Below are 11,626 nucleotides of genomic sequence, written 5' to 3' on the forward strand. Positions count from 1 at the left end.
TTTAAAAAAGAAGAAGAAGAAGAAGAAGAAGAAGAACTTTCCCGGAGATCTGTATCAAACGTTTTATAATTTATGCACCACCCTAGATCCAGGAATTCCAATTCTAAGATCTTTCCCAAGAAAATAATCATGGTTGCGTTGTAAATCCTTAGAGGAGTTACAATAGGAGAAAATTAAGAAATAGGTGACCGACATGGGAGCTGAGAAGATAAGTCAGGCAATGTCCATAGACAGACCTTGTGCGGCCCGAAACGAGGAGCTGTAGATGAATATGTAATGAGGTGAAGAACTATTCACAATATGCTGAGTAAAAAAAAAAGCAAGTTATAGGACTGTGCTGTCGGGTCTCATGTCTGTAAAAGAAAAGGTCTACATATGCACACACAACACCGTGCTGACAGCGGCTATTTCCAAGGGGTGGTAATGCAGCGATTTTAATTTTCTTCTTCTAGATTTTGCCTGCAGTGAACGTAGATTAATTTTTTAATGAGAAAAACAAATGTTTGATTTAAAGAAGTTATTCTTGGGGCGCCTGACTGGCTCAGTCTGAGGATCATGTGACCCTTGACCTGGGGGTTGTGAGTTTGAGCCCCATGTTGGGTGTAGAGATTACTTACATAAATAAAGTTTAAATAAAACTTAAAAAAAATGAAGAAAGAAATTCTTAACCATGAAATACTGGTGACGTTATTTAAAAGGAAGCATCATCATTGAATTATCTTTCTGGAAGGATTATCCAGTTAGAAATGGTGAACAAGGTATTAACTAAATGACTTTATACCAAAAAACACCCCCAACAATAACTAGTTAGAAAATAGAGTGGTTGTGGGGCACCGGGGTGGCTCAGTGGTTGAGCCTCTGCCATCGGCTCAGGTCATGATCCCGGGGTCCTGGGATCGAGCCCTGCATCAGGCTCTCTGCTCAGCGGGGAGCCTGCTTCCTCCTCTCTCTCTGCCTGCCTCTCCGCCTGCTTGTGATCTCTCTCTGTCAGATAAATAAATAAAATCTTAAAAAAAAAAAAAAAAAAAGAACACGGAAGAGGAAGCACATAGGAGGACGGCCACCGTGTTCACTGAAGAGGAGACGCCACTTTCTAAAGCTGTTCTCCCCTCAGATAATCCACACACGTAGTAAAATCTCCATCTAGGCCTGCAGTGGAATTTTTCTTTTGAAATATAACAAAAAGATCCCAATATCCACCTGCAAGAATTAACCATATCATATCTGACTGATCCTCAAAGACACTTTTCTTTCATATTTTAACATTTTTAAAAAATTATTTATTTATTTGTCAGAGAGAGAGAGAGAGCGTAGGCAGGCAGAGAGGCAGACAGAGAGAGAGGGGGAAGCAGGCTCCCCGTTGAGCAGAGAGCCCCATGTGGGACTCGATCCCAGGACCCTGAGCTCATGACCTGAGCCGAAGGCAGAGGCTTAACTATCTGAACCACCCAAATGTCCCTTATTAAAAATTTTAAAAATAAAATGTGAAAACCTGGATACAAGGGACAATTTCCTAGGAAAATATAACTTGGAAAAATATTAAAAAATCTAAACAGACCGATTTCCCAGGAGAAACAGAGATAGTTGTCAAAGATCTATGCCCCAAGAGCACCAGGTACAAATAGTTTCACAAGGGAATCCTGCAATATCTTTAAGGAATAAAAATATTCCGACATTATTTGAACTTCTTGAGAGCACATAAAAATTTCTTTTCCTTCAAACTGTCTTCAAAAGTCAGCATAACCCTGATGCCAAAGTCAGACGAAAGTTACATGAAAAGGAAATGCCAATTTCCTCTTATGGATACTTATGCAAAAACATTGCATTAGGAAACCGAATCCAGTAGCACATTAACAAATAATCATATAGCATAACCCAGTGAGGCTTATTCCAGGAAGACTGGTTCAATGTTAGAAAATCTCTTAAGAGAATTAATTCATATTAATAGATCCAAAGAGAAAAAATATTTTTTTAAAGCTGAAAGACATTTGACAAGATCTGGCATCCTTGTTTGATGAAAACAATCCTGAATACCCGAATATACACAAATAGACACACACACACACACACACACACACACACTATAGTAGGAATTGATGGATTTTAAAAACTTTTTATTATGGAGAATTTCAAGCATAAATAAAAGTATTTTTTTAAAGATTTTATTGATTATTTGACAAACAGAGATCACAAGTAGGCAGAGAGGCAGGCAGAGAGAGAGGAGGAAGCAGGCTCCCTGCTGAGCAGAGAGCCCGATGTGGGGCTTGATCCCAAGACCCTGAAATCATGACCTGAACGGAAGGCAGAGGCTTTAACCCACTGAGCCACCCAGGCGTCCCCACTGTGTACTTTCTAAAGTTTTTTTGTTGTTGTTTGAGCCACGTGAATTTCCTTACCGTTGCAATAATGAATTCTGTAAGAAGTAAAGAACAATTGGGAGAAGCGAGAAGATTTGCACTGTAGACGCTCAAGTGTATTTTAAAGTTTTAGGAATCAAAACAGTATGAAACACTTCTAAAGGAAACAAAGATCAGTAAAGGAGAATGAACAAGCCCAAGAACATCGAAGAAGTGCATCCATGGTCAGGGTGAGATTTCAGTTTGCTGAGAAAGCAGGGTCTTATTCGGTACATTATGGTAGAGTAGCTGATGCGGGGGCACCTGGGTGGCTCAGTGGGTTAAAGTCTCTGCCTTCAGCTCGGGTCATGATCTCAGGGTCCTGGGATCCAGCCCCACATCGGGCTTTCTGCTCAGCGGGGAGCCTGCTTGCTTCCCTTCCTTCTTTCTCTGCCTGCCTCTCTGCCTACTTGTCTGTCAAATAAATAAATAAAATCTTAAAAAAAAAAAAAAAAGAAAAAGAAACCTGATGGGGCATTGAAAAACCCGACCTCCTTCACCTGACCATCAGATCATTTTCAGGTGGATTAAATATTTAAACGTTAAAAAAAAAAATTGTAAAAGTACAGTAACACTTGGGGTACACTCTGGCAAGTATTTATATAATTTGAGAGTGCAACTGTAAGAGGAAAGAATAAAGGATCTTCCTATAGGAAATAAAAGATTCCTAAGCAATAAATACAAAAACCAAGGATAGATAGAGTAAGAAGCAAATGACTAATTAGGGAAAAATGACGGCCAAAATGTCAACTACCGGAATATATAAATCACTTGTACATGTCAAGAAAAGGCCAGAGGTGCCTAGCTGGCTTAGTCGGTAGAACACGTGACTCTTGATCTCAGGGTCGTGAGTTCAATCCCCATGTTGGGTGTGGAGCCCACTTAAAAAAAAAAAGCCAGTATCTCAATTTGTTAATGTCACACAAAGGACCCAAATAAAGAAGATGATAAATGGGGGCGCCTGGGTGGCTCAGTGGTTAAAGCCTCTGCCTTCCGCTCAAGAAGTGTCCTGGGATCGAGCCCCGCATTGGGCTCTCTGCTCAGCTGGGAGTCTGCTTCCTTCTCTCTCTCCGCCTGCCTCTCTGCCTACTTGTGATCTCTGTCTGTCCAATAAATAAATAAAATCCTAAAAAAAAAAAAGAAGATAATAAACGAAACACAAATAAACAATTAAAAAAGAAAAGAAAAAAAAACCTTGTCCTAATGATCAAAGATCTGCAAAGTAAAGTAACGAAATGCTTTTTTTTTTTTTTTTTAACTGAATAGGCAGAACATAAAAACAAGAAATCTAATGTTTCGGAGGGAAAAGCTTCACACATACTCCTGGTAAAGATGCAAAGGAGAAGACCCTTTCTGAAAGAAAAGTGCATATTTTGTTGAGCCAAATCCTTTCCTTCTCCAAAAAACACGTGTGCTTTGCCTTGATGATTCCTCTCCTGGGAATTTATCCTAAGTAAATAATCAAACAAAGAACAAAAACACGTATTTACAAAGCTGTTGCCCACAGCTCTGTTGACAATTGAGAAAAAGATGGGGTTCCCTGGATGGCTCAGCCGGTTGGGTGGCTGACTACTCTGGGTTTCGGCTCGGGTCATGGTCCCGGGGTCCTGGGGTGGAACCCCGAGTCCTGCTGTGCGCTCCGCGGGGAGTGGGCTCGTCCCTTTGCCGCCTGTGCCTCTCCCCTGTGTGCACTCTCTCTCTCTCTCTCTCAAATTAATACACAAATAAAATCTTTATAATCAAGAGAAAATGAAAGGAGCTAACAATAGGGTATTGGTTCTTCAAAACGATGGCTCATCTGTACAATGGAATATGCTGAAGCCGTTGTTACAAATGATGCAAAGCTATTTTGACAGAGCAGAGACACTCACAATATATTGTCCTCTGAAGAAAGCAAACTACGGAATAATTTATATGTTGCTATGACCCTGGTTTTGTCAAAACACAAGTGAGGTAATATATATTGATGTACATATGTACCAAAAAACTCAAGGGTGGTTATCTCTGAGAAGTGATTTTGGGGGGAGGTGACTTTTTTCTTTTATATATGCGTTTTTTTTTTTCTAGAATTTTTCCCGAAATCTTCAATCACTTCAGTGGACACTCGGCTTGCTTAGACAGTCTGCGTTTCATAAGCAAAGTTACACACGCAAATGCATGTTTCCTCTTCCTGGGTACAAGAACCTCTGAGCCCAGAGATGAATATATACAAAAAACTTCGCTTACAGTTTTTACTTTTGTTTCCGGTTGATGGGAAGAGCATCTAGGAACAAGTCCTTCAACAAGAAAAATGCAAAAACAATTAGCCTTAGGAAGAAAGGAGTAAAAATAAGCGGAATGTCTATTTGCCAAGGAGACAGTGGTTCGATGTTCTGAGAAGCCCTAATTGAGAGCCAACCACCAGGATGGAAATGTGCATCCACTCAGGAATAAATTATGCATGGCCGCTGTTAAATATTTCATCCGTCCTTCACCATTATTTGTCTTCACGTGGCTAAAAGAGGAAAGACATCATAAGCACTACGGGGCCAGTCATCCATCCTCTCCTAGAGCGGCCACTAACATTCAAACACAAACCCTCCTGGAGAGGAAAAGCTCTGACCATGATTAAAATAAGAGATGACTCGGCAGGTCCGGTTGGAACTTCATGTCTTGATTAAGGGATGTCAAGGTGACCTCACCTTCTGCACGGTCTTCCTTCCAGATCCTGCGCGTTTTGCTTGGGTTAGCACGCTGCTCGAGAGAGAGGCGTTTGCGAGTTCTTGGCGGCGCCCAGGCGAAGGGCTTTTGTGTTTCTCTGTATCCATGCAGCGAGGGGAAAAAGCCAAGGAGGTAATTTGAGGAGTTGTCGGGAGCCGATGGAACCCGTGCAGGCCTTGGTCCCTTGGCCAGCTGCCCTAGCTGCCCCGCCTTCTCTGCTGGCTCTGTCCCTCGACCTTTGGTTCCCTCCCTCTCCCCTGGCCCCGTCTGCTTGGCTGCTGGAGGCACACGCCAGCCACACTGGGCACAGGCCCTGTGAACCCCAGCCAAGACACCCTGGGCCTGCCCGCTGGAAAAGCCAAGGTCTTAGGGCTGCCTTCTGCGGGGGACAAAATTTATGACGATGGCCATTTGGGGGTGAGGTTTATTTGGAATCCTTACTCAAGCCTTGCCTGGCATTTTGTGGATGTGTGTGCTAGAAATTTATTTTTACCTTCCGACAGACCAGAGGGTGTGTGTGTGTGCACGTGTGCATGTGTGCGTGTGTGTGTGTGTGTGTGTACATGCTTCTACCCGATTTAAAATCAACGAGTTAAAAGCTGTCTGTGTTTTTAGGTCAAGAAGGCTTTTGCACATTTTTCTGCTTTACCACACGGGAATTCAAACAAGTGGAGTCTGCACTTCTGTGCGTGCATTCTGCAATCCTTGAGGCGGGTTGCTCCTCAAGCATGACTGACTCGAGGTTCTTTCTGCCTCCAGGGGATTGTGGGGCCGGTATCTGGCCCACGGTCCAGACGCCCCACGGTCCAGCGTGGCTGTTCCCGATCCTCGCTGGCATTACTGGAAGTCCCGCATTCTCAAGCCCTCTCCAGGCTTGCTGGACCCACACTCTGCAGGCATTTCCTGAGTTAATGATTGAGTTTCTGAGTCACTCGGCATACAGAGTTTTCCCTGAGTCACCGCGGGCTCATACCTGAGACAGCTCCTGAAGGCCTCTGGGAATGTTGGAGAGAACCTGATTTGCAACTCACTAGCTCCCATAATCGGAGGCTAGCCTGGCTGGCAGCACCAGAGGCCCCGGGAACAGGACCCCGATGTTGTCTCAGAACAGCACCGTGTTTCTTTGGAGCATAAACTGCTCTTCGTCAGAAGCAATGGGTGGGGGCACCTGGGTGGCTCAGTGGGTTAAAGCCTCTGCCTTAGGCTCAGGTCATGATCTCAGGGTTCTGAGATCGAGCCCCACATCGGGCTCTCTGCTTGGCGGGGAGCCTGCCTCTCCCCCTCTCTCCCGCCTCTGTGCCTACTTGTGATCTCTGTCTGTCAAATAAATAAATAAAGTCTTAAAAAAAAAAAAAAAAAGAAGAAGAAACAATGGGTGAATGCCATCTTCTTGGGGTTCGTGCGCTGCTGGAGATGGCGCGGGCGAGGAATGCCGCACAGATAGAAATCAGGGGGTGGCACCACGAGTCAAATTCCAGCCTTTCTCGTCCTTTCTTTCAGCACATCATCCAGCCCAGAAATGCAGCCTGGGGTTTTCAGAGGCTTTTTCTCCGCACACCTGGAAGCATCTGCAGGGACTGTTAACTACAGTCGATCACACCGCAGTTCCAATACGGCGGACTGGCCTACCCTAGAGGCGGGGTCCGCTGCAGAGGGGGCCGGAGCCTGAAGCTTCTTTGGCCAAGTGAGCGAGCAGTACAATGTATACGAGGGAGGCTTTTTGTCATTTTATGAATTTTAGAAGAAACGGGAGTCATGCCCATGAAGGCAGCGCTGAGCAGCACCGGAGAGGGACAGAGGGACTGCGCTGCATTTCCGAGCTCCCCGGACTTTAACGTGCCCAGGAATCACTTGGGGGGATCGGGCTGAGAGCACAAGGCCGGGCCCCACCAGCGGAGCTTCTAGTCGGTAGAACTGAGGGGGGCCCGACACCTGCGTTTCTAACGGGGGCCCGGGGGGCTGTGCCTTGGGTTCCCTCACTCAGTCCCTCTGGGCCTCGGCCAGCTCCCTGAGAAATGGACAGAAAGGCTAACATTGGCCGAGTGCTTCTTACCCCTCAGGTACTGTTCCAAATCCTTGGGACACATTACCTCATTCCCTCCTCACAGTGACCTTCGAGGGAGGGGGGACACAGCGCAGGGAACAGAGTCGCTGGTGGGTCTGTGGTGGCTGATGCTCTGAGACAGGGCTGGCCAACAGGCAGCTCGTGTCATGGCAGTTTTAAAAATCAGACCGTCTCACGGGAAATTCTGGGTTTCTGGCATCTTCTGCAAAGTTCAAAGAGCGGGCAACACGGAGGCCGCACATACCACGTGGCAATTACCGAGTGTTACACACATGCACACACACAGACGTGTGAAAGTGGACTCTGGTTTACAAGCCCACCGGCCCTGCCCCACCCTGGCCCCCTGGGTATCTGAATTTACCCATTTCTCTAAGACCAAGATTCTCTTATTTCTATATTTCAAAAGTAACCAACTTTGACCTTTCTGCCATTTCAGATTGAAGTTTCTATTGGATTTATGCATTCTTTATATATTAGATTTAGATCAGAGTTAAATCAAATCAAATCAAACAGCAGTACCTGAAAACACAAGTCTGGATGCTGTCATTATTAGATTTAAACTTGTCCTTCAAATTCACAACACTGCCGTTGGACCCCAAATAGAATTTCCCCGGTACTGTTCCCTTTGATAAAGGACTGCTCTGCCCCTTTTACCTTTGCAGAGTACTTCATGCCTTTGACCCTCTCTGTTATAAAACCTGAATGCCCACATACTTTTTTTTAAAGATTTTTTTTTTTAACTTACTTGAGAGAAAGAGAGTGGTAAAGAGAGCATGAGCAGGGGGGCAGCGGGGAGAGGGAGAAGCAGGCTCCCCGCTGAGCCGGGAGCCCCACGCGGGACTCGATCCCAGGACTCCAGGATCATGACCTGAGCAGAAAGCAGGTGCTTCATGGACTGAACCACCCAGGCGCCCCTGCCCAAATACTTTATCAACAAAGCTGCCGGGGTGATCACTATGCTCACTTCCTGGGGCCTTTCCTCTTTCTCGTGGGGGCAGCACCCTGATTCCTTCCCTGAGGGACCAGCCCTGCCTCCCCCAGGCCAGACTCCGGCGGGTGACCCAGCCAGGGCTGGTGAAGGCTGGCTCTGAGGCTTCGGGTCTGATCAGCAGGGAGGACAGGCTCCCTCCCGGGTGAGCGGCTCCTATGATGGAAAATACACCGGAGATGCCACCACAAGTGGGTCACTTGCCTGGGAAAAGAGCAGAGGAAAGCAAAGCAAGAAATGCAGAGAGTCTGGCCGGTGCTGTAAAATTCAGTACCCACGAGCTCCGTGGGGCTCCATATAAATCCCGTGAATGTAAAAATACAGCTTCTCGGCTGCACGGGCTGCTTCTCAAATATACAGCAGCCACGTGTGGGCCAGCGATGACTGTTTGGTATGAGGAAATATGGGACATTCCCATCACTGCAGAGTTCTAATGGACAGCACCGGGAGATGGGATCTGTGCCCCAGTTCCAGCCCTGGTTTTTCAGCTATGCAGCCAATAAAGCTTCGGATTTCCACAGCTGGAGCTGGGTTTATTCAGAGCCCACAGAATCCAAAGACCTCCGACTAGCACTCGCCAGACATGACTGTGTACATGCTTTGGGTTTCACTGGGGCCTTTTCGTTCCCTGGAGACAGCGCTGGGGAATGCCCTCCTCGGGTCCAGAAGCGTGGTCAGGCAGACGACCCTCGGGAACACTCCTCCTGGCTCACCGTTCCCATCACGTCTTCAATTAGAAGACGAGCAAAGATACAGAACAGGCGGATGGTGGACACAGATGTCTTTTCTAAGCACCATACATGTCTGTTAGCCTAAGAATAATTAGAATTGTGGACGACTTAGAACAAAAGCAGTCTCCCCCATTAGCAAGCGTTACAGGGCGCCTGGTGGGCTCAGTCGGAAGAGCACGTGCCTCGGTCTCGGGGTCTTGAGTTTGAGCCCCGTGTTGGGTGCAGAGATTACTAAAAAAAAAGAAAAAAAATCAACTTTAAAAAAAAAACCGTGTGGGGCACCTGGGTGGCTCAGTTGGTTTAGCGTCTGCCTTCGGCCCAGATCATGATCTCAGGATCATCCCGGCTCAGCGGGGAGCTTGCTTCTCCCTCTGCCCCTCACCGCCTTGTGTTCTCTCCTGCTTGCTCTGCTCTCTCCAATAAAAAATCTTTTTTAAAAAAATGTGTTTTGGTGGCTTATTTAAGGGTCGGACTCTTGGTTTTGGCTCAGGTCATGATCTCCGGGTTGTGGGATCGAGCCCCGTATCAGGGTCAGTGCTCAGCATGAAACACTGCTTCTCCCTCTCCCTCTGCTCTCCTCCCCCACCCCCTCTTGCTTTCTCGAGCTAATAAATAGAAACTTAAAAAAAAAATTTTTTTTTTAAAGAATGTATTTATTTGACAGAGATCACAAGTAGGCAGAGAGGCAGGCAGAGAGAGAGAGGAGAAAGCAGGCTCCCCGCTGAGCAGAGAGCCCAATGTGGGGCTCCATCCCAGGACCCTGGGATCATGACCTGAGCTGAAGGCAGAGGCTTTAACCCACTGAGCCACCCAGGCATCTCCCCCCCAAAAAAATTTTTAGGTGCTTTTACATCAGCACCGTTGAAACAAACCAACATGCTGTGCCTCCTGACATGACACAAGGAAGATGTGACGTCATATCTGCGGTATTCTGGTCCAAAACGTGTAACTTGAATCTAATTATGAGGAAACAGACAAACCCAAATTGAGAGACAGTCTGCAAAAAGTTTGTCTTTACTTTTCAGAAGTTTCACTGCGATGAAAGACAAAGAAAAGCTGAGGAAGTGTTTTGGATGAAAGAGAGCAGAGATGTGCCGTCTAAGTGCGATGCCTGCTTCTGGACGGACCCTGATCCGGGGACCTTCCCTGTAAGGGACATTTGGGGGACAACTGGTGAGATTCTCGTATGGTTTGTGTATTAGATATTTTTGTATCACTGTTATGTTTTCTGAATTCGATAAATGAACTTTGGTTGTATAAAGGAATGTGTAAGAGTATCTGTGTTCTTGGGAAATGTGCGCTTGTCTTTAGAGGGCTAAGGGGCTGTGTTCTCTGCAACCAGTTCTCCAGTGTTTCAGGAGAGACTGCAGAGAGATAAACCACATGTGGGTATTATCTGGGTGAGGGGTGTCAGCCAGACTTCCATGCAGCTCTTTGCCATGTCTGAAGTGATTTCCAAATATAAAAGCATGCAGGCAATAGTGCTTCCCCATCCCCCTTAAGAAAAAAAAATATATATACTAGTATGTTCTATGGCAAATCTTTCAAGTGGAAAGCAAAGTGCTTCACAAGTGTTTTTCAAATAGCGCATCCTGACTTTGTTTTGGGATGTCCCAATAAACATTTTAAAGAATGGAATAAAAAAATCAGAGCATTTGCACTTAATATTAAGTTTCACTTTGTGACACCTGCAATTTTATACATATACGTGTGTGTGTGTGTGTGTGTGTGTGTGTGCACATTCATACACTGTGTACTGAATTGCAAGGACCAATACATTTCTTACTGTGGGTGGGTTTAAAAAAAAAGTTTGAAAGCTATTCTACTAGAGTATCTTCAATAGGGTGACTCACATTCTAATTTATGGGAGACACCAGTTCATGCCTAGCAACCTGTCCTGTCCATAGAATTAATAACAAACTCAGTCACTTGGAAGTGTCCTGATTTGGATTATAAATTATAGTCACTCTTATTTTAAATGCTTACTCTTACTTTAAATGCATGAACTCCTTCTTATAACAAAGTACAGTATACATAAGTATGCTTGATGGCCAAAAAAGAACTTTAGCCTTTTTTTAAATAGGAAGAATGAATTCACATATTATTTATATAATTGAAAAAAAATTCAAAATTACCTTTGCTAATATCATATTAAGTAACTTTGTTGTCCATCCCTTGGGATTATAATGAACTAGCTAATTATAATAAACTAGAAAAGAGTTATTTCATGTTACATGAAGAACATTGGTTTTGGAATAAATACCATTTCCGAGAGGTCTCTTTAAAATGGGAAAACGAGGGGCCCCTGGGTGGCTCAGTCCTTAAGCGCGTGCCTTCGGCTCAGGTCATGATCCCGGGGTCCTGGGGTCAAGCCCTGCATTGGGCTCCCTGCTCAGTGGGGAGTCTGCTTCTCCCTCTGCCCGTCCCCCTGCTTGTACTCACTCTCTCTCAAATAAAATCTTTTTAAAAATGGGAAAACTAAATACAGATTGTAAATAAAATACAAACTCTAGGGGCGCCTGGGTGGCTCAGTGGGTTAAAGCCTCTGCCTTCGGCTCAGGTCATGATCTCAGGGTCCTGGGATTGAGCCCCGCATCGGGCTCTCTGCTCAGCGGGGAGCCTGCTTCCTCCTCTCTCTCTGCCTACTTGTGATCTCTGTCTGTCCAATAAATAAAATCTTTAAAAAAAAAATGAACTGCACTGAATTTTAATATTAACTTATAAAATACACAAATTTTATAAAGTA

This window comes from Mustela lutreola, chromosome 9, assembly GCF_030435805.1.
Source record: "Mustela lutreola isolate mMusLut2 chromosome 9, mMusLut2.pri, whole genome shotgun sequence".
NCBI classification, from domain to species: domain Eukaryota; kingdom Metazoa; phylum Chordata; class Mammalia; order Carnivora; family Mustelidae; genus Mustela; species Mustela lutreola.